Here is a 24231-nt window from a genome sequence, read left to right as displayed (position 1 = left end):
GCATTGCTGTGCCTAACGGTGCTGCTAGCATAGCGGCAGACGCTTAGCCTTTGACTGCTTTTGGGGTGAAATATTGGCATCCACTGGACTTTGAGTGAAATTGTAATGTGTGCAGGTTGAAATAAAACATTTTTCTTCTTAAAATTGTCTTAAATGGTCTGGTATGACACTTAGCTTATGGTGGCTAATGCTAGCAGGTGATCAGATTTGTTAGATTGACAATGATCTAACATAGATATTGAACTATTACCGCTGCACTTTATTGAAAATATCGTAGTTCACCACCAGTTTTATTTACAGCCACAGTATCCAGAGTGACTTGAGAAACCTCAGCAGCTCTACAAGTTTAATGAGCGTCGACAGACACCGATCATTGGTTACATCAGTCTCTGGCAACATTTCCAGCTCTCTTTAAATGACTTAATCTGGTCTCATTCTACTTTGCCGTCCTTAATTTCAAGATGTTCGCATCCCCAGATTGGGAGAGATTGTATGTTTTCAAGACGAGTCTTCCAAATGAATCTCGTCAACAAATTAAGGCGTGATTAACAAGAGCAATTACAGCGAGGATCCAACTGAGCTGAGGAGAAAGAAGCTAAAGCGGAGGAGATTATCTTTCTTATTAAGGAGAATCACTTTAAGGGTTTGATTACTTTCTGTTTTTGTGTTTAACTCTTGATTACTCTAGAACTAAAGACGCCTTCTAAACAGTTATTTTTGTCTGTACTGTTGAGAGTTTAGAGGCAGACTGAACGTGGATCGTATGTTAACGTGCACTGACATATCGAAGGCTGATCAGGGCTTCAGAGTTTTTCTTCATCGTATAATATTTCATATGTCAGTGTCTGCTTGGTACTCGTCTCCCAGTCTGAGCTGAAGTTTTCCTCTTTCCCAGTCAAGCTGGATGTTGTGAGTCAATAAACAACAATCTCAGACACATTGTTTTTCAGCAGATTTCAAGGCTTTGGCTGAGCCCCTCATTTAAATGTTGATTTGGCTGCGCGCTGGTGGCCAGTGCTGTGTGTGAACATAAATCACGGCTTCAGTTTAAGGTCTTTGGAGGAAGTTCACCTCAAGACTTTGCCTGCATTTATTCTTCCCTTTCCCGAGTCCGAAAGATGACCCACACCCACTGCATGTTTGATATGTGATGAGATGTCAACAGCCTCCGCCAGACGCTTTGTCGTGTCCGAAGAATTCCGTTTTTATGTCCTAAGAAGAAAATGTCTTTTGCTTAACACACCCTATTACTTCATTTGCATTTTTTGGGGAATGATTTCCCTCTAGAGCCCAGATTTCCCTCAGAAAAAGCCTCGCATTGCTGCCAGTGAACTCTGTAGTGCTGTCTTTTTCAAAATAAGTCTAAATTCTTCTTGAGTTTGTGCTCATCTCTGACTAACCACAGTTCTGAATTAGGCTCTAATTTAAATTCTCTAATTTACTATGAATAGGACTTAAGAGTCTCAGAGCACCTGTGGATGTTGAACATGGACTTATTGACTCTGAATATTTCAGCTTTTGTTCATTCATCACTTTGAAAAGCCTGTAAAAACAACAGTTTGAGCTGAAGTTGCTTCCTCACTATTAAAATTCAATCAGACTTTCTGCACTGGATTCTTCCCACTGGGACACTGTGAACCGTGTTGCATGTTTAACTCGTGTGCGTGGCTTCATTGCTGATTACTAATTAGGAAAAGCCAAGTCAACAATGGCTGTTTTCAACATAACTGATAAAGTCAGGAAGCTCCTAAACATCAACACCAGCTGTGTGGACTTGGCAGGCTGGAAGGAAAATGGTCCGTCTCCAAAGTAGAGTTGGTATTTTGAAACTTCTCGGTGTTTTTATGGGCATTTTTCTGCTTTAGCTGCGTTAAATCAATTAAGAAAAGATTTTCACTTTTTCTCTTCTGCACTTTCTTTCCTGTCTGTATCCCCTCACCTCTCTCTCCCACAGTTCCCATCTCTAATCCTGACATGGATAATAGGAATAGGTAATACTTTCAGAAAGTAGTATCTCAGCAGCAGGGACTTTTTTCTTGGTCAGAAACCAAACCGAGAACTTTTTGTGCTTTCTGTTGAAATGATGGTAAAGTTCCTGAGTGCGTGATAACACACCGGGAACCAACAAAACTTCCTGTTGTCGACAGATTTGACTTTGTGTCGGGCCTTTCGCTGTTCATGGCGTTCCCATCACCCGTCCCTTTTCACGTCCCGCTCGCTGGATTTCTGTTTGCTGTTCATCAACACTTTCGTGACCAGTAAACAACAGTAATCTTGAACATTGTCGTAATGACAGTGGAGTGATTGTGTGCCAGAAGTGACATTTTCTCTGTGTCCCTATCATTTAGGATCAGATGCCACTAACTGATTAATCTCAGATTAGGCAGAGGCTCGAGGCTAATGGGACACTTTACACAATGTGACTGATACACTTGCTTGGCATGCAGTGACAGATGCCAGCCTCTAAAGACAGTCAAATTACTGAAGCATGTTGTTGGCAAAACACAGAGCCATTAATGATGTGCCAAAACATACAAACTGGAAACCACATAAATCAGATTAGAATAACGAAAGGATGAAGGATGTCGGCGGACGGGCTTAGTCATATTTAAAGCAATGTTTTAATTTTGAATGTCAACGAGTAGTGAAACCAGAGAATATACTTGTTGTACAAGTCACTGAAATAGTATCAACGCTGTGAATTACTGGAAATTTCAGACACTTCCTCAATTGAATTTAAACAAAATTTTTTCATATCTCTTTTTCTACAAAGGTGTTGAATGTAAATTACATTTATGTAAAGCACTCACTTGGTGCTTGTGATTTCTCTCATGTAAAACACTTTACAATTCCTGTCTGAAAGGTTAATTATTATTATATTAAAAGACTCATTTTATGTTTTTTATTCAATAAACTCTTGAAAGTCGCCTGTAGTCTTTAAAAGTCTTCATTATGCACATTAAGTTTTGACATTATAAATTATTCTTGACAGAAAAGTGAGACTGTAAATGAGACACCAGCCTCTACCAGGGAAGTGTTCGGGATTAAAACCAATGTAAATGACCCTTTAAAGCTGCTGCTATTTGCCTTCTGGACATCATTCTGTATTGAACTTTTATTCTGACGGGTCTCTCTTGATCTTGCTGAAGACACGGGGAGGAGAGGTAGATGTGGGATGTTTCCGTCAGATAAAAACTGTTCAAGCAGTTTGTAAAACCAGTTTTGGAGGAGCTGATAATGTAGGATTTTCGAGCTTTGCGCACGTGCTTGAGACGTTAAGGCGGTGCTTAATTGAGTAGGGAGAGTTGTGATTTTGTGTTTCATCAGGCGCAGCACTTTTTTGTTCTGCCACACTCTTATTGTGTCACTGCAGCTGTGAGTCGCTGGTGTCAGCAGCAGAAATTTTCACCCTATCACTCTTTGCAAGAGCTATGTATGTGAACAGAGCTGCATTTATCAGTCTGCTGGCACACTGTACGTAGGCATATTTCATGTGGCTCATTGGCAGGATTAATTGCCAACAAGTCCCCTGTGGTCCAGCAATGCAATTACCTACTGACCCAAAATCATTCTCCTGGCTGGAAGTCACTGTCTGCTCTGGCAGAGTTACACCTGGGACTGAGTCTTCACATAACCTCATTTTGTAGTATATGTCCAAGAATTCAGGTGGATCCGTGTCACTGTGGTATAGATGTACTTTGAATTCAGCCATACCTGCCAAACATGAAGTTTATCTTACCTTAAAGTAGTAAAGCACCATCAAAGAAGTAATACATGTAAACAATTTAAGTGTATTGCTTTGATAATTCAAGTTTGGCTGTAAGGCTCTGAGGTGTTGGTATTTGTTCAAAGCTTCTAATGTGAGAGCTCTTTGGCTTTAGCTTTTCCACCGTGTGGATTTACGTGTTCTGTTTGTCTTTAGGTTTTTAACCATTGATCAGACAAACGTCATCTTTCTAATAAACATTTGCCTTTTTATTGACTCTAACAGCAATCTTTTGTTAACCTTGAGTGGATGCTGTCGATGTAGCTTCACACGTGTATGAAACTGTCAGTTTTGGGTTGACAGTTTAAAAAAGTATCACAATCGAAGCAGCAAAACCAGAGCGATCGTCTTTATTTCCCCACAAACATTACTCGTGCCTACGTTACCCAGAATGCACCTCCTCTGCTAACAGTTCAGTCAGAGATTTTGGTGTGTTATGTTATGCTAGCAGTGGCTAATGTAGCCTCAAGCTACCAGTCTCAACAGAGATGAGGAGTGGGCTCCAGAGGTCTTATTTCTTTCTCACTGACAACCCCCCCCCCCCTTTTTTTTTTTAATTTTCAAACTTTCAAACACCCAACCGATGCTGACTCAAGTGACATCACTCGAGGACATGTATCAGGCTTCATGCAGCTCCCTCTGGAAACACAAAAAGGCTTTAGACAGCTTTTCTTACAGTCAACACGTGTAAACAGACTCATGCGTTAACGTTCCCTTTAACCAAATGTTTAAGTTCTCTCAGCCTAAGGTTGCATTTTTTTTTACACTTTTCTGTCAGCTGGTAGACCAGCGGGTAAACGTGATACGCACAGAGCGTCCTCAGGTGATGTTCATTGTGGAACAGCCACCTCGACATGAAGTCTCTCTCTTGTATGTTTTTCTCTGTGACGTCAATCGGTTGCTCGAAACTGATTAACCTGAATTGGATTTGAAGAAAGACAGAAACAAAGATAAAAGCCAAGGCTTAGCTAAATGGAAGCCATCTATTCATGCGCTGTTAAGAGCACTAATGCAGTAAGATTTAGACTTTAAATGCTGTTACAAGTACATATGTAGACGGAGGTGGAGGGGACTTCTACATACTATTGGTTTGTCAGAGCATAAAGAGAAAAGCTTCTTTGTGTCTCCTCTCCACATCTGCATTAACTTTCACTGTTCTCATGTCATGTCTAAATACACAGGAGGTTAAACATTATGGTCTGGGTCTTAGTGAGCTGCCCCAGAATCTGCTTCATTAATGGATTATCCAATTGTAAAGGATGTAGCGTGCATTGTGGATCAAGTGCCATAGTGCCGCCGCTCTAAGCACTGACACACAACCTCTGCACGGCCGGCCTGTTATTTGAGCTCCCTGCTTGCTTTTTTAGGTCTCGGGCCGTGGGGTTTAAGCTGAGGTTGAGAGGGACCTTACGTGTCAGGTTTGAGGTCACTTGTGTTAATATCAGACAGATCCCATACATTAGATGCATTCTCTAATCTCTTAAATCCCTCCACTTGCCCAACTTTCATGCATTGTAGAAGCTTTAAATTAGGAGGAAACATATAAAACCCACATTTGTTTTGCCACCTTTGAGGGATTTTTTTTTTGCAATTACTAGTCTTTTGTTTTTGTTTTGTTGTAAATGAGCAAAGCACTGAGAAGCAAACCTCGGGCATTTCTTTCGGTCCAAACTCATTTAATAACTACACCTTTTCATAAAGCAGCAGCAGGTTTGCTTTTGTTTGCAGCTTTCATTCAAGTACCATTTTGGGGTCAGGCAGTAAGTCCCTGTGATGCATCCATGCCTCATCACATGCTGTGTTTTTACCACCACATTTGATTGGATATGTTTATGTGTTCGTCCTTAAGGACAAGATCAATAATCATCAGAGGTATTTACAGTATTTACATGCTGTACAGGACGAGAAGAGACAGACAATTTGGTTTAAAAATAGATAATAAGATTTTGCTGCATATATTTGGCATAAACCAAGAGAAACGTGACGGAGCGTGATTGTTCATTTTCATTGCCAGTGGTGGTTGTTGATCAATGAAGACAGCATTTCCCATGATGCCATGCTGCTTCACAATGAACTATCAACACACACCGGAAAGCCTTAAAAATGTATTTGACATTCACTGTGTTTAAAGTTAATGAATGTTTTGTGTCACTGTGCAGCGTTTCTGGTGTTCATGGTGAGATCTGTTCCTCCGTACAGCTTTTTTGTGGTAAATGCAGTCAAAGCAGGGCGATTTTTAAGCCTCACAAAATCTCCTCTCTGTTGTCAATGACAGCTGACCCATCATAGTAACCATTAACCAATCGTAATCTCTGAATTGACTGCAGCACCAGTGGAGGCCGTGCAGATTCTAATGGTTTTGACAGGAGCACAGAGCCCAGCACAGACCATCTGTGGTATGAGAACTGGTCTCTCTGCACGTGCTCTCTGTAACATGGGTGGAGCGTGATTTTTGTGCTGAGATAAAACTTAACGATGCATTCAAGTTACATTTGATAGGACCAGTACAAATGTCCACTCTGGGAACTGAGATGTCACAGACTTTGATATTCTGAGTGCAGGAGGGTGCAGAGGCTCCAAACACTGTGTAATTAACTGGACAATACTGGCTGTTAGCGGACAGACTTGTAGAAAGTGTGCAGATCAGCTCAAGAAGACTGAAAGAGAGCCTAACAAACACCTGACATGTTCGCTGCAGGGCAGGCCTGAGCCCTCACAGACTTATCAGAAATGAATATCAAAGTCTTGGAGTCTCTGACGGTGGACTTTGGGACCGGGTCATGGGGCAACTGAAGGAGACACAGGACACGTCACGTATGATTGTAAGGGTGGATGTTCAGGCTTACGGTCAGTATCAGGCACACGGATTTAACAGAGCAAACAGACTGGGAAGTCAGGCAGACGACACAGGCGGAATCACGACAGCAGAAGTCGATTCAGGCCTGATTGGCAGGTAACTGGGTGAGCTGAAACTCAGTGGAGGCAACCTGTGGGCAGGTGAGGAATGACATCCTGTGGAAGCTTCTAGAAAACTCAGTGAGATTAGGAGGGATGCCCTCAGATTTTGTATCTGCCTGATGTTTCTGAAGCTGAAGAGGAAGCTGGGAGGTAACGCAGGCTGCAAGGCTCGCGCTCCTCAACCAGGAGGCACGTTTATTGGTTTTTGGCTTATTTTGTTGAAGATTATTCCATTCCACATTCCCTTCATGTGCTGACTGCGAGGTTAATGCAAGGACTCAAAGAGAAGTTTATTATTAGTCTACAAAAGATCTGTATTTTGAGTTTCAGCGGTTGGAAATGAAAATTACCTGATGATTCTTCAGAAAAATGAAACTGTATTTACATCTACGAGAGGTATAGTCAGAAATTCAAGTCTCGTCACCTCTAAGTGAGAGCCGGCTGTATTCTCGGTCCGGGTGAAGCGCTCGTGAATGGTTTGCAGGTCAGATATAAATCAAATGAGCCACTTGTTTCCTGTCAAGGGTATTTCCTGCACTCCAGTCTGCCCTCAGGCGCATTCCTGTAAGCCCAGTTGTGCTGTACTGTACCTGGTTCAGAAAAGGTAACCTGCTCTAATTTAATTTGAACATGCCTTTCACTTTGCTGCGATGCTGTAAAGAAGTGGTTATAAATACACCATAAAGCCTAGGGAAAAGGCCAAGGTGTTCTCAGAGATATGTATTTTTCATTGGTTTGGACTCCCTTTTCAGGCTGTAAACATTAAGGCCCAATCAAGCAGTCCATTGTAGGAGCACTTAGAAAGCATGTGTCCACAGAGGAAATGGACCAACTTTGGTATGTCTGTATGAGAATAATGTTTGGGTCAGCTGTTGGAGTAAAATGGCATCAGGAGTATTCACACACATCACATATAACCGATAAAAATACCAGAATGGTCGCGAGTGCAGCGCGAGGCGTTGAGAGTTAGACGACTGTGATGCATGTACCCTTGTTTTTAGTCTCTTTCAAGCCTGTCCATCATAACCTCATAAATAAAGACCTTTTCAGGGCCTAAATTACATTTCTTTGACAGATTGGAAGTCTTTAGAAATGTGTTAATGGTCTAATGTACTTGGATGATCACTTGTGTTTGATAGCAAATTACTCTATCTGAATGTTTAATGGCTTTGATAATTTCAGTTTTTAACTCATTGTGTTTTTTTTCCCTTGGTCTACAAGGCTGAAAATTGTTTAACCTACCTAAGTTATCATAATGGATTCGGCATTGAACAAAATTGGCTCATTTCATTTGACTATCAAAAAAAAATATGCCTGAACATTTCTGAGGGCGAAGCTGAGGTGTGAAGGGAAATCTTTATGAATAACCTATTAAACTCGATTGAATCTAATGTAAATACATGCCCCGTCTGCAGGATGTGTGCAGTTAATTAGCTGCAGTTGTGTGTCACATCCAACAATTGACAAGCAGTTCAGGTCAGATTGTGGTACTCAGGGAACGGACATGGAAGTGGCTCCAGCACAGCTAAATTGGTAGCATTTTGTTTATGGAATTTGGCGATGGCTCCAGGCTGAGAGTAATGGGCTCTCTTTAATTTATTAGTGTGGTCACATTACAGCTTTACAGACTTGGCTTTGACTTTGTGTCCTCTCATGCTTGATTTGTGTAAGCCAGAGGTTTTCAAACTCCCCAGGGGGAGCTGGAGAGTTTGGGGGGGGGGGGGGACATGAGACAATAATCCTGCAGGAGGTGAAAGGGACAGGTGCATGCCAGTGTTCTGAAAACAACAGGAAATTAGTTATTGTAGTTTGACCCGATGATTTAACAGCATCAGTTGGAGCTGCAGCAGCATCTGTGACACATCTGTGGCCCTTTAAAACCCTGATTAATGTAGTTTGTGTCAAAAACTGTTCTTCTCTGAGCCGTAACTCAGTCAAATCAGAGCACAGAGACACGATACACATATTTTAAGATTTAATGCGACTTTCACTTTCCAGGGATATTATTATTTTATTATCATTGGATAAATGTTAATAAATCTGCCTGGAAATCACAGAAAAAAAAGGCTCCTCATAACTGCAGAACTTGCCTGAGAATCATCGTGTTTTTAGGTTTCTGAACCCAGTGATGGTTGTCTGTACATCCATGAGCACGCTGCAAAAAGGAACTGCTGCTTACTATTCCTGCATGTTTTTAGTGGTGCTAATTCGCTAAAATGTAAACAAATTTAGACTAAACAGTAATGGGGCCCCTGGTAACTATAGGATTTGTATTTACATCTCCTAGAGCATTATGGGAACTGTAGTTCTAAAGTGTAGATGGGTGCTTAAGGTGGGCCAACATTTGAACATCCTTTCATTTATTAAAACAATGCCACGGTCTGAAATGTGCTGTGAACAGATGTGTTCTTTCAGTCTATAATGTAGTATGAATATTACTAGTTTGCCACTGAGAAACATTTGCTATGTTATTTATTTTTATTGGGAATGAGCTGTGCTAATTTAAGAGAGCTGAGAACATTTCTGTTTTGCTGTCCACTGCCAGGCACTTCAGCGAATTGCAAAGCTCCCATTAAAACAGCAGTTGCAGTGCGAGTGATTTGGCCTTTTTTGGTCTTGATTTTACTGGAGAACACAGAAAGAAAAGAAGCATACTGGGCCGTTTTCCTCAGATCAGCAATTAGCTTCAGCCATGTGCCAGCTTCTCCAGCGCTGTCCACCGGCGGCGGCGGAAGTGAATGCCTAGCCTGTGCGCTTTTACGATGTTTTATTGATTTCTTTTAATTCATTCAAGAGTGAAACTGATTCATCATCTGAGGGCAGATGTTTTCTTACGCCAGTTTATGATCACACTCAATCAGCAAAAATGACCCACATACACAAGAGACTATAGATGTATTGATGGGTTACTCATGTGACAAACAGTGGCTCGCTTCAAGTGCGACTCAAAGAAAAAAGGAAAAATGTCATTTTCACACCATTTCATTTCCTGTTATTTATGAGATGCTAATCTGTGCTGGTTAAATAGGCTAAAGCTATTGAATTAAGATTGAGGTTAAACAAGAGGTAAGTCATGTATTTGTGTCAGTTATGAGGGAAGTCAATTAAATTTTATTTCAGCACCGAGCGGAAGTTCAGGATCATTGTACTCACAGGTAGCGTGCCTGTATCACGAGCAGCATCGCAGTTCTGCTGTAAACATATGGAGTTTTCTTCAGTTGGCACAAACACAAGCTGATGAGCCCATCTGACCTGTGCTTTCCTGTACTTCTTATTTTCATGTACTGGCACAAAACTTGCACAGACTCTTTCGTTTTTGTCAGGATTTGAGGCTCAGATGCAGATCAGTCAGATTTAGTAAAGTCCCCCACCTCTCTGGGAAAATCAAAGCAATTGGTCGGATATCGATGCCGCTTTACATCAGCATTTTTTTTTTATTTTTTTTTTGCTTTGGTAACACATTTCAGTCAGACTTCTTCATGTATGAGCGCTGGTTTTAATACATGAATTTCTACGACTGTGGCTGTTCGGCAGCTGCAGAAACTCTGCCCGTGGTGGTACAAGATGAGTGTTTGTTGTAGGAAGATTCCAGGAGCGAGTGTGTGCAGCTGCGTGTGCGAGCGATGGAGTTGCTGAAAAAGTAAATTCACCTTGGGTAAATAAAGGTATAAATATCCAAAGCACATAGCCATGATGCACAATTCATGTTGATTGCCAGACAAGCAAACAGGAAGTGAAGCATATTTCCTGAACACTTAATAAGGTCCCCAGTTAGCTGTTAGTTTCACAGTCTTTTTGTGTGGGTAGATGGCACGACAGTCCCGGTATATGCAAACAGCAGAAGTTTGGCCTCGATTGTGCTGCTTTGGAGCGGAACGCTAACGGCGGCGTTCTACGAGAGGAGATGTTTTTCACTGTTTGGTCAAAAATGAGTCCCAGCAAAGAGTGCTGACAGCGAGCTCTGTGAAGGGTTGTGAATAAATGGGACATTGTGTCTGAGAAGGCAGCTTGTTGTCGAGGTTTCTAATCACTTTTCAATGCTTTGTCAACAGCAAATTAAATTCCATTTACTTGTTTATTCTATGGCAGAAGTATAATTGGCATTTATCTCTAAACTGCAAGGCTTGATATCACTAAGGGAAATATGAGAAAATATGCTCTCCAGGGCTGCAGATAAGCTGTATTATTTATTATTATATCTTTATTAATCTTTGGATTTCTTTAACCTCATTTAATTGATTATTTGCTCAGGCTAAATAGTGGGGAAAAAAAAACGTCAAATGTCTTGTTTTGTCTGACCAAAAATGATCAATTTACACAGATAAAACAGAAAAGCAGCAAATCCTCACAAAGTATTTGGTGTTTTTGCCGAAGAATTTGCGAAAATTATTAATTTATTATCAAAAGCGTTGAAGATTCATTTTCTGTCAGTGACATAATGATCTTTTCAGTTGTAATACACATACTTATTTGTTCACATTGTTGCAGTAAAAGTTTGAATCGTTGCCTAAAAACATGCTGAAGGCACATTCTTCCAGATTTAACTGGTCCTAATAAAGATTCTGTTCTGTTTCTGCGGTATCTTGAAGTTTACACCACCGTTCGATACTCAGCACTTAATTAAAAGTGGAAAGTAAAACAGTTTTTGAGGTAAACACATTCAAATTAGTCAGTAATTGAGGCTGCATTTTGAAGAGAATCAGAGTGTCAGACTGCATGAAAAGACACCAAAATAGAGTTTGTTCATCAGCGTGGTTTCCCTGGAGGAGCGTGTCCCCAGCACCCCGGCTGCTGGTTACTCTTCCTCGGCGCCCGGCGACTCGCTGTGCTTCTGCAAAACAGCGCCTCTGAAAATAGGGAGCATATGCTAGAACAAGGAACGCCACTTCAAGCGAGACTCGTTCCTTAACATTAGCACGGCGCAAAGAAACCGAAGTGAAGTTGAGAAAAGACTTAGTTGTCAGTTGCATGTTCTCAAAACATTGTATTATACTTGCAAAAAAAAAAAAAACAGTGAGAAGGAGGCACGATAACAAACACGAACTGGCGCCCACCAGTAATTATGATGTGGGTACAAAGAGATTTTTGCCATTCTGAAGGGAGAAGGGGAGTGTAGGTGTATTAATTCCTATTCCTTCCTGCTTCCTCGACTTGGAAGTTCAGATTTAGAAAAATAGACCCCCCTCCCTCAAAAGAAAAGAAAAAACAAGAACTGTCACATTGACTGACGCCAATCGTATGTAGCATCTGTGTTCCCACTGCTGCTCCCTATAGTATATGCCACACTGTGGCAATGTGGGAAACTGACAATGTCAATTTATCAGAACAAAAGAATTCCTCAGCAAGAGGAATACACATCTTTGGGCCCTGGAGACAAAAATCATTCCACCCCCACCCTTACCTGTATCTAAACAGAATGTAGGACATTCACAACACCAGAAATAGAAATTTCAGTCACAATTATCATTTTTGAATGTATCCCCTGCAGTCAAAAGTTAGTATTTCACTTGAGGAGTTCGAGCTGCACTTTAATGAAACTTTTTAAAGTAAACAATTGAACGAAAGGCGCCGAGATGATTTAAAGAGCCAAACCGCTGCCGCAGTCCAACACTGGACAGTTTAAAGGAAGGGATCCGCTCTGCCTTCACTCGCTGTCTCTGTGTTTTACACCTCTGCTGCTTTAATGTGGGAGCTCTGTAATGACGCTGTGTGTCTTTTCAGGTGTCTGATCTGTCGTCCCCGCCGCCACGCAGTGTTAGCATTCGGGTAAGTACTCGACCTCATTTTTCCACAACAGTTTGCACACAGCGGCCTCCGTCTTTGTCTTTTTAATTTCATTTTATTTGCCTTCCAATGTTTCCTGCAAGACAATATTAAAGCATATTTTATCTGCTGCCCCTGCGGTGGTGGAGAGAATAAAGAAACGTCTTCATATGTTCAGTAACATGCACGACTCCCACATCTGGTGAAAGCTTGATAACTAACAAATAATTATAATAATTTTCACCGTTCTTCGTCTCCTACATCACATTTTTCTACAGCAAACAACATTCAAAAAATATTTTAGGTAATGTTTTCAATATTTTAATATAATGATGTTGTCCCATATTAACATGAAGTAAACAATATTAAATTATGTCCTTATGTAACTATGGTATATAAATAGCAAAAAAACATCATTCACTGCTTCATTGATTCTCAGCCAGGAAGGCAAAAAATGTGTTTTATTTTGAATGATATGGGAATACATAATGTATTCATAACCGAGTGACTGTGTCTGTATTTATAAGAGAGGATTGTGGCACCGTGTTGTTGCCCAGTCAATGCATGTATGTGTTGGCTGGAGGACAGGAGGTTGTCCGAGTGACGTACAGTAAGTCCCCGTGATACATTCTTAATTTATTCAATTAGCCTTGGTTATGAGACAGACCAGTCATGTGTTTTAGACATTGAATGTGGAAAAAATACTTTCCCCCCTTTTCAAAAAAATCATTGTCCACTTTACTGCTCAGAGAGACATGCAAGCCAGATTCCTGCAGCTCCATCGAAGCGCTGTCACAGTGCCGCTGAGGTCGCCTCCAGCAAAGGAATTGATTTATTATTTAGTGTTTTAACTCATGATTGTCAGAGCACCGCGGCAAGACTGGAGGGGCCCTTTGTGGTGATAACACAGGTCACGAGGAGCACAAAGACTGAAACCCACACAGACAAAAGAAGCAGCTGTGAAACAATTAGAAAAAGAAATAATGACCAGGCTCCACGTGTGGAAACCTGATGAGGTATAAATTCAGCTTTCATGTAAAAACAAAAACATGGCTTTGCACTGAAAGGGTGTGAACATGTTGAAATTTATTTTAGATTTATTATAAAATAGCACTAATGACTGAATCGCTGTAACGATCTAACAACAGTCGTCTTAAATACGGGAAACGCTCCTCAAACTTTTAACAGTAAAGAGAAATAATTCCTCCAAATCAATGAAGTGACGCTCGTAGACGTGTTGCTGCATGTTAAGTCTGCACTTGGTGCATTAGTTCAGCCTACAGTGATTCTCCGTCTTTATCTCCTGATTAGCTGACTCTTTGCTGGCATTATTTCTGATAAGCTGCTGAGAACTCGCTTAACAGCCACATCAAAATGATGTTTGCATGTCCTGATAACACTAATGGTCCTTGACATAATTGATTTAAGGCAGTTTCATCAGTGTCGTGTGTTTTTAATTCCAATGGAGAAGCCTAGATTTGACTTCTCAGTCCTGCCTCTTAAATATATTCCACTCAGCTGCTTGTTTATATCTTTGCTTTGGTTGAGGAGAAACTGCACGTGCAGCAAAGGCAGTCGACGGTAGATCACACAGACTGTAAATGCAGGCGTTGAATTTAAGGAGCTGTGAGGTGTCTGCGTTTGCAAAGCACGCACCGCGTTCATAATCGAGCCACTGCATCACATCTTTAGGACGAGATTGTGACATCTTTTTTTTGGCGTCCGCACAGTTCAAAGTCCTCGGCGCGGTCGATGCATATGTGTCATAGAAAGTTGGCTAAAGGACAGAAATTTGTCCTAATGACGTACATTCTTCCCATGATGCATTCTCAATTTATTCAATTAGCCTTGGTTATGAGGAAAACAAGTCATGTGTTTTAGATAGAAAATGTTGAAAAAACAATTCTCCCTCTGTTCAAACAAAGCTTCGTCCAGTTCGCTCCTCAGTCCTCAGATGGATGCATACATCAGATTTCCCACAGTCAGGAACTCTATTTGTGCTCCGCCGAGGAGGTTATGTCAGCAGGATCACTGAAAAACTACACGCTCCATTTTTATCAAACTCGGTGGAAGCTCGAGCCGAGGAAGAGCGCTCTACCCCAATCACACTAATGATTTTTCATGTTCGTTAAATTGTGAGATCGGTCCTGGTGGTGCATCTGAAAATCCAGTAGATTGTAGTGAAGTTCAGTCCTGACAAGGCAGCCAATTGTAGAAATACGACGACTCAACATCACGGTCCATATTCACGGTGCCAGTAATCATGCTTTGGTGGAGGTCTGCGCTGCAGCACTGCTGGACTAGACGGGCCCTTTGTGGTGGTCCTGGTGCGGAGCCCAAAATCCAAAATACAGGTCACAAGATGCACCGAGGCCCACAAAGACACTGCTGTGAAACAATGACAAAGAAAGACGAAGCTTCACACACTCAGAAAGGATGAGTCAGGCTCAGAAATGTGAAGAAGTATCAACTTTGATGTAAAAACCATGACTTTGTACTGAAAGGGTCTGAACTTCTTCACGAGCTCTGAGGTGTGTGTGTTTAGCAAAGAATGCACAGTGGTTGAATACCAAAACTCGATATATTTTTGAAACAGATGGCAAGGTGCTCATATGGGAACCTGAGCTCTTCTTCGCTGAATATGAAAATGTTGAACAGGTGGTCCAAGAAGCTTCCGTCCCTGCTCCGGCTTTCATTAACACTCTTTTCTTCTTCCAGTCATAATAAGCTAACTTGAGCCCTCTGAGACACGGGGCAGACAAAAGAGCTGCTCTTTTTTATTGGCAAAATCTATTATTCGACACAGCCCTCTCCAACAACATCCCCCAAAAACATCAGACACACACACACACACACACACACACACACACGCACACTGTGTGAGCGTGCTTCGTGATGTGTGATGTGACAGGTGTCCAAATTCTGTGTTTATTAGAGCATGTTTTTTTTTTTTTTTTAATTGTTTTCGGTGGCTGTGAAGCTACCGTGCAGTCACGTTCAGTTGTCTGTACCACCATCGCGTCATCATCACAACCATAAACTGAGTTACTGTTACAGGGTTTGAGCACATTGTGAAGGCGTTTTCATTTTCCAGCCCCGTATGTTCGAGCTGTAGCAGTCAAGTCCCGCCCAACAGCTAACGCTCGTCACTCAGAAACAGTCTGAATCAAATCAGCGTTTTAATTGACTTCATCAGCACCTCTGCAGCGTTCAGAGCAGCTGAGTCGCAGCTCATTATTTCGGTCAGTGAAAGTAAAACATTAGCTAACATAATGTTAGCTAACATAGCGTTAGCTCAGCAGCTACTCAAGTGGAGACTGACATGATATCTGATACCTTTGGTGTTACAGTAACTCAACATTTTCTTCTATATGATTTTATAATTTCCCCCAAAAATCCTGAAAATAAAAATGTATTATTATTATTTCCAATTAAATTTGGCATATCATATTAATACTGTATAATTTGGAGACACTCATCGTTTTGCTGTGTACTTCATATGATATTAAGATTAATCTTTGTTGGGAAGTTGTTTTAATTTCGGTTTGAAGCTGTCGTTGTTTAACCTTAATGTTGATACGTTAAAACGCTAATTATGACAAAATTTCACACTAATATTTAAGAGGATAAAATGATGTAGTGATGACATTTTATACCCCACAGGTCAAAATCAGTGTGACATCATTATGTTATGCATAAACAGCCATTATTCAGCACCACAGCTCAGGAACAGAGGGAGGTGAAGGACTGTGAGGCGGTATGAAGGCTCAGAAACACAATGCTAACATCGTCCCAGATTTGTTCTCACAACGAATCACAGCGCAGAGTCGTCATAAAGACAGTAAGCCGCCTCCTCTCACAGAAACAGCGATATTTGTATCGATCCGGCTCGACCTTTGTCGTCCCTTTGAAATCCAAGTGATCAGCGACATCACAAAGCGCCGGACCTTTGTTCTTTCAGTCACTCCACATCTGAGCATAACATAAGCAAAGAGGAATGTGAGCAGCTATGCAGCGAAGGCTCAGCCCACCTCAACGCGTTCTACCCACAAACCTCAGCGACCTTAAAGGCCGCAGCGTCGTGCAGACGTATACAGTGACACACACATCATACACACCCTCTGATTCACGAGCACACAGGCACAGTTTCACTCATAGAAAAACCTTCCAGCTTTAAGTCGTCATTCAAACACAGTACATTATACGCAGTGAGTCACTATTTAAAGTCATAAAGAGAAGTTTGGTTTCGTTCCTCAGCTGCAGCGTCACAGTAGCACAGAAGTGGACTGGTGGAGACCGCCTTACATGCTTGGGCCACAGTGATGGTACAAACTTAACTTGCCAAGGATGGTTCTTGGTTTCTCAGACTGTTTGTTTGGATTCCTGGCTCGCAGTTTGTCTGTTTGGGCCAGGTTCTTGAAGCACACATCAAATCGACGGATGATTAGCGAGGCCGGCTGCCAGCTGAATTTCAAGAACAGTTTAGCTTCACTGTAGAATTTAAAATGCTTAACTCTTTGTTGGGCTCGACTGGAGCCGCAGCCAAACGCTTTTCCTTCACTCACTTCAGAATGTAAGGGCTTTATGGAAATGGCCGTATCCTTCAGTGTCTGCTGGACTCTCGGGGACATTATCTTATGGCCTATTTTTTTTTTGTGTTTTGGACATTTTGCAGCCGTCTCTCTCATGCAGTAGCCACACATTTCATTCCAATTGATAGCAGCCCAGTGTGTTTAAGGTAAACATCTTTTAGATAATGTAAGTCTTTACTCTGATTCAGAGTGTTTTTCACATTTCCTTCAGAGCTTTTCCAGCCTGATAATCTCAGCGCTGCGTACGCGTTTGGTGTTAAAAACTGCTTTCAGGACAGAATGAAAAATCCATGTAGCATCTTATCCAAATCTGTGTTTGTTTGCTTTCTGCTTACATAGCAAAGTGCCATCTGAAAGTCTCCTTTGTGCTCATGTACAGTCAACAAACTATATTTTTAATAGCTAATCTCCAACTTTTGAGATCATCTTTTTCAAATTTACAGATGCTCGCTTTGTCAGAACCTGTGTGATCCTTTACTTTTACCAAAAGGCCAGCGTCGTCTTCCAGGAGCCCTGCTCTGACACAGCTGTGAAACCAAGGCCTTGGAACCATATTCTTAGACAGAGAATATGTATTTCATGCTGTGCAGAACAATGTGCAGGCAGGCTACCAATGACTGAAGCACCATATGGCCGGTTCCACCAAACTGTGCTTGAAGAGGTGGATGATTTCCATCACATTTGATGCCTTGAATGTGGATGAGGCAGAAATACAAAGGCATGTATTTTGGTTATATTGGTGGTTTAAATCAGGCCAGAAAAGTCCATTGGCCCTAGATTCAGCAGTTTGTTTGCCTCAACCAGCTGATGATGATGATGATGATGATCTCTAGCATTGGCCAGGTTTCCATCCACATGTAGCACAAATTTTAACTAAATTTGCAGAAAATCAGCAGAAGAAAAATTCCATCCATGCAGATATTAGATGTTAAGTGCTGGCTAACAAAGACTCAGGATAGCTCTGCTGTGGCACCTTTAATCAAAGAACTGTGCAACTGATTAACATCAAATTTATGCAGCATTAGTAATCTTTTCCTTTTCTGCCTGCCTGACTTTCTTCATTCCTCTATCCTTCCTTTCTTTTCCTGGGAATGCTCATTACTATAGAGTTCCCGCTCAGTCTGACTGCAGTACATAACAATGTGTGAGTTATGACGGTTGAGGTGGACGTGGCCAAATGGTCGGAGCAGGATTTTATAACATCTGAAATAAATCATTCACTATCCTAAAGATGCTACCACAAGCAGAGCACCAATGGGAGGTCCTCTTTCACACGCTGTGTCACAGAGTGAGTGCCAGGCTCGTCTGAAGCACAGAAAGAGGCCGACCTCCTTGAATGGCAATGTGTTAGTCTTTATTTAACTTACCCTCCATCTAAAAGCATTTAATTCTAAACACTTTTCCTTGTAGGCCTGAAATTTGGCTGCTAAAGACTCCATGTTTTATTGTTCATGGGAAAATTAGGAGACTGAGACTTTCTAGTGGTTTCTGCTCAAAATTTTCTCAACATTTCTACCATCATGCCTGCACCTCTGGGCTGTGTTAGTGAAGGAATTTTTCACGTTGGCTGTAAACTTTCGAAAGAATCCACAGAAACGTCTTAAGCACCTTCTCATCTGTATGCTCAGTGTGTTCCAAACAGCCATATTTTACTAAAACACTCAAAACACGTGCTAAACATGCTGCTCCTGCGTCTGTTTTGAACAGGTATTTTGCTGCTTCATATTTTCAGATTAGTGCCTAAATATTTGAAAACACGCTTAATTTCATTATTTTGCTTTAGAGATTTTTTGAGCTTCTTTGTGAATTCTCCGTCTGATTTTGACTCCATGCAGTCTTGGAAAAAGGCTGAAAAGCTAAATGAAACCATTGCAGTTTAATTCTCATGGTTTGTTACAGATTGATTAAACTGGCTTTCACATCATAGTTGTGCCGTCTTGATTTTTAACACTCGGTGAGTGGCTGTTCATTTTCAACACAAGTAAATCATTTGGTTAAGTTTATGTGTGGCACAGGGACGCACTTACTAGCAGAGTGCACATTCAGAATGCAAACACAGCGAGCGGGAATCTATTTCATTGAATCAATGCTGCTCTGTTGCCTGGGAGGGCCCACACGCCTTAACAATGCAATGGAAAATAATGGTGTATTGAACTGGCATATGATAGAGCAATTGTACCCTTTGTTCACAGCTCTGCAGATATGTTTGACGCTTTCAAGCCGCATGTTTACACACTGAGGATGAAGCACTGTTCTTAAACCATTACTGTAGCCTTGCATGAGAAACTGGAGCACAGGATGATTTTCAGCTGAGCTGCGATCACTTTCTGCAAGGAAAGTGAGGAGCAGAAAACAAGTAAATAAGACATGCTTAAGATGGACAGATTAAGACAACCCCAGAGTGATTAAGAGGGCTGACATAGATACCCTGGCTGGATATTTAGATGGACCAGTGTGCGCTTTGGATTTGGTTTTAAGCAGCAGGAACAGATAAACAGCAACAGCCATCAGTCAATTAAGGATAAAGCCCTCCAAAAACAACTAGTTTAACTTTGCTTTTCAATTAATCTTCTTTGGGTGTCGCCGAGGGTCACGGCGCTGCAGAGTGAGCAGTGAAAGATTAAATAAGAGTCCAAACAACTGGGCAGGAAGGCGCAGGCCCGGGGCTTCTGACCCGGCCCCGCCGATGCTGCACAGATGCTTTTGGCCGAGCCGCTTTGTTTTTCTTCAGGAGCTCGACAAGCATCTGATTTATTTTAAGAAGTGATCCGTGGATGAATCACGGACGTCCAAATGTCTCCAATTTTTAGATTTACACAATGGCCGAAATGTTTCTGTTCTATCAAAGCCTTTCAGGAATGTTTAAACATTAGAAAAACACATCTGTGCTGTAACGTGTTTGTCAAAGCGATCGGTGAGAAATCCCTGAGCTGCAGTCCTCGTCTGCTGCGGAGGAAAATCTCTTTGTGATGTACTCTGGTGTGGATCGAAATAATCAAATCGCTCTGTCGACTGTGCAAATGAAACAAATCTTATTGATCTTATGAGTTTCCTCAAAGAGGAAGTGCTCTGACTCATCGTCATTTTACCCTTTTACTTCCGGCAGTGTGAGTGTGTTACATTGTGAAGGTGATAATATACAGTAGATATACACATCCAAATACTGGACCAGCAGAAGACAGCAATGAAAACATGAAAAAAGCACTCTGTTGCTCCCTTAAGTGCAATTCAATTGATAAATATACTTAATGTGGTGGATGTGCCATTAAATTGAACGTATTGGGGCTACAGTGTGCAGACAGGTTTGCATTGTGCAGGTGAACATCTGCTGCTTGTGATCACCTCGCTCTGCATTTAAGGAAACACAGATACTGATACCAGCATCGGACATCGGTCCGATAGTGTAAAACTGCTCTGATACAACCGCAGCCGATATCACTTTACGTGACGGTAGCAGAGCAGGTAGGAGTAGGAGGCACAATGTCAGCAGTTAAGAGATATTTTAGGATAAGACATGATGACAAAAGTAGAGCAGACTGCAAACTGTGCTCTGCTAAATCGTTAAGAGGAGGGGTGAAAGGTAGTTCCTTCAACCAGCAATTTGATAAAACATCTAAAGAATCAACACAACACAGAGTTCAAGGACTCTGCTAATGCTAGCAGCAGGAAACGGCAACAACCGACTGTGCAGCAAACGCCTGAGAAGTGAGGGAACATGTGTGCAGAGCGAAAGGCTGCTTAGCTCAGTGTCACGTATGGTAGATAAAAACAGAAACAGGCTCACAGCTGATGATGCAGAGGAGCTTCTTCTCATCAAAAACAACCAAAAAAAGGCTCAGTCCTCACAGACAGCGCTAACAGATGATAACAGATCACTTCAGTCGTGCCGCTGCAGTTGTTTGTCGTGTGGCGATGCAGCGAGCGTGTCACAGGTCACAATTAACTGAAGTGTGTGGCAGAGCCGTGTTTGTGCAGGAAAACACAAAGCTGGGTGTTAGTATGTCAGCAGCTGCATCGTGGCGTGCATTTATTTTATAACAGACTCATTTTGTCAGTTACAGTATCACACTGCTCCGTCCGGTTTTATTATTGTGTAACATCCCGTTGGTACTGCGTAAAGTTGACTCAGTATTGCATCGGTGCCGTGTTTCCCAAACTGGATCAGTTTTTAACTCGATGATGTTTGGTGTGTTTAGCCAGCAGTAGCAACTGGAGTAAAGAGACAAAACAGGAAATGGAACAAACTAAAAATCAGAGGGGGCTGCGGGGGGAATATGGTGACATAGGCCTCCATTAGAGAATAGTTTACTGCTTCATGTCGCCCTCAAATGTAGATTATCAACTTGTAATCAATCTCAAGCTCTTTGTCGCTGATTGCAGGTTTTGTAAAAACTGGCTTCCGCAGTGGCTGAGAACCTTATGGTGAGCTGAGCCAGTGGTATTGTGAGTGTATTGAAGAGAGTATGAGGAAACCCTGGCTCAGTGTGACATGATGAAGCTATGGACCTAAAGCTCCTCATTGTTATGTATCTGTGGTCCTGCAGTCCAGCCCTGCAGAATATAGAGAGGGTGAAGGAAGCGGCGCTGTGGCTGCCAACCCACTGGGTCCTTTTCTGCTCCTAAGAAAGGAGTGCACAATCGAAGCGCTACCTGTAAGTCAAGACAAAGGGCTAAAGCACCCTGGCTTTTTGTCAGCCTCGCTCGTCGGGCCAAGCCCAGATGATTTGGACACAATTGCAAAGAGAAATCTCTGTCTGCTGCAATTGCTTAAATGGAAGCTCAAGTATTTAAAAAAGCTCAGATGAAATTATCGCGAGCTTACACTCATTCATGTCTTTATATCCTGTGCTGTGCTATGGGGATTCTTCAGCAAAGTCATCTGTATTCAGTAAACAAAGTGTTATTGATGAGTTTATTCTATGTGGCTTTGCCAGTGAGCGAGCCGGGGAAGGGATTATGTCCCCAAGCCAAAACCCAATAGAAGTTTGAATAAGGGGATAGATGGTGCAGTGCTCATTGTAGCAGTGGAGGATAAGCTGTGTTCAACATTAAATAACAGCTCAATACCTGCGATATGAAAAGGTTTGGAAATCTCAGACTCGCTTAAGTAGGAAATATCTGTGTTTACTGTCACAGAATGATAAATCAACAGACGTTTTACTGAAGGTTCGCTTGATGTTTGTGTTGATAAGAGCTTACCAGGGGTCCGTGATGGAGGGAGCTGTTTTGGAGACCTTGGATGAGCTTTAATTTGCAGAAGGATTTAAGCATCTCCACTGAGTGACACTGGAAAGGTGTGACTACAGCAGCATATGGCAGTGACTGTGAAAAATCCAGAAATCCGCTAATCCACCATTCTTACAGTGCAGGGATTATACCGTCAGTGACTTTTCTCTGTTTTCACGTCTTGCTTTCCATTCGTCTGTGCACACTTCAGTTTCAATCACTGTTGTTTTTCAGCTATGAGGGGTGTTACTTTGCGCTTAATGTTGCATCTGGTCAGCAGGTGTTTTGCAAAGATCTTGTTTACAACCACTGTAGGATGTTCTTTTCACTTAGCTTTATGATGTTTTGCAGCAAATACACAGTAAACCTCTCCTTAGATACCCTGCGTGGAGTGTGGACGACTGTAACATCTTTCTGTTGGCTGCCTGGAATAACAGCTAACAAATGTGCAGTCATTTTAGCACACCTTAAAGCCCTGAAGACATGTAAGTATCGCTCTGTAACAATGAATTATCATCAATAATCAAAGTTAAAGTTGGGCGAAAACATTGTTAGCTTCTATTCATTAAGAGTCTAGCTGGATCACATTTGATTGACAGTTCTGGCTGTAAAAACAAACAACCCACCAACTATCATCAGATTATGATTCAGATATTGCTGAATCCTGATTGGTGCGCAGAAATGTGTCGCATCACCTTTTCCCCCAGCTGAGCCTCAAAAGTGGGAAGGCCTAGTTTGCAAAAGAGGACGACACTTTCTCAGAACGCGTTGCTTTTTGTGGTGAACACCCATTTCGTTATAATGACACGTTCAGAATTCAGTTACGCTCCTTTTGTCGTCTAATGCGTCGCGGTATTGCTCTGAATTTAGAAACATAAATGGGATCTAACACATCTCTGTCACCTCTTAGAAACAGAACAAAGGCAGAACCGACTGAAAGAAGTAGAATAAAAGTTGCATTGGAGGCTACGCTCGCTGTCAGTTTATTGAAGAGATTTCTCACAGTTTCATTGGGGTCTCCCACGCATTTTGCTTGGGAGGTTTGTGTTAATTCAGTCTGACTTCTGAAGATCTCGCAGTGTTTGGGATGTCGGAGAGATTATGCGTTGACATCAAAGTTGAGACTTCAGCGTTGTATTGTGTTACAGTGATGGGATTTCTGTACATGTTGCTGAACCAGTACCACAGCAGAGGTGAATCAGGCAGAAAGGTCAGCCTGACGTCTTTTTTAGATCAGGGAACAGTTACTGCACTTCAGCTCATGTCACAATAACTGCTCCTGTCAACTGTAGTGTGCTTCATTGGGTCCACATCAAAGGAAAAAGCGAGGACTGTCATGATAACCGTAATAAGGAAAAACCGCCCGGGATGGAGAGCAGCCGCCACAACTGGACATGACGTCACTCACAGCGTGTTCAGTCTCTGGTTTTTAAGATGGAGTGGATGCTTCGGTCGTAAAACCCAATGTAACTTCACCAGTTTGGGAACATTTCAGCTTCCAACAGAATGCGAGCGAGCAAGTTTAGACGGAAGAAAGCCGAAGAGACTCGACACAACAGAAGCCGTCCTCTTTCCTGCTCACTTTCTCCAAATTCACAGAATCACAAACATGATATTTTCCCACGATCTGACTGGAAATTTGCCCGTTATTACAATACCACTCTCTCTGGAACTCCCGACTGGACTTACTGAATCACCACAGGGGAAATTCCTTCACTGCAACAGCCCGAAAACAAACCAAGACGCATGAACATGGAGTATACTGACAGTTTTCATTGGACAGTTTTTGGTGATGTCCTCCTGCAGCATCATAACACGTCGACCCGTTAACAGGCAAGACCTCCCATATCAAAAACAGGACAGAAAAGAGGAGTCTCACTGTAGTATCATGCTGGGATGGTCACTGTGAGGTCGCAGAGTTTCACA

General features: G+C 41.9%; 1 protein-coding gene across 3 annotated transcripts in view; it reads left to right on the top strand.

The window, feature by feature from the left end:
• Positions 1-24231, top strand: part of lpp (LIM domain containing preferred translocation partner in lipoma) — a 136373-nt gene that overhangs the window by 8396 nt on the left and 103746 nt on the right. For all 3 annotated transcript variants that reach the window (XM_076726685.1, XM_076726683.1, XM_076726684.1), the window contains one exon: positions 12446-12490. The gene's annotated coding sequence lies outside the window, so the exon portion shown is untranslated. The remainder of the gene's footprint in view (positions 1-12445; positions 12491-24231) is intronic.

The sequence above is a fragment of the Chaetodon auriga genome, chromosome 3, assembly GCF_051107435.1.
Source record: "Chaetodon auriga isolate fChaAug3 chromosome 3, fChaAug3.hap1, whole genome shotgun sequence".
NCBI lineage: Eukaryota > Metazoa > Chordata > Actinopteri > Chaetodontiformes > Chaetodontidae > Chaetodon > Chaetodon auriga.
This window is presented reverse-complemented; position numbering and strand designations above follow the sequence as displayed.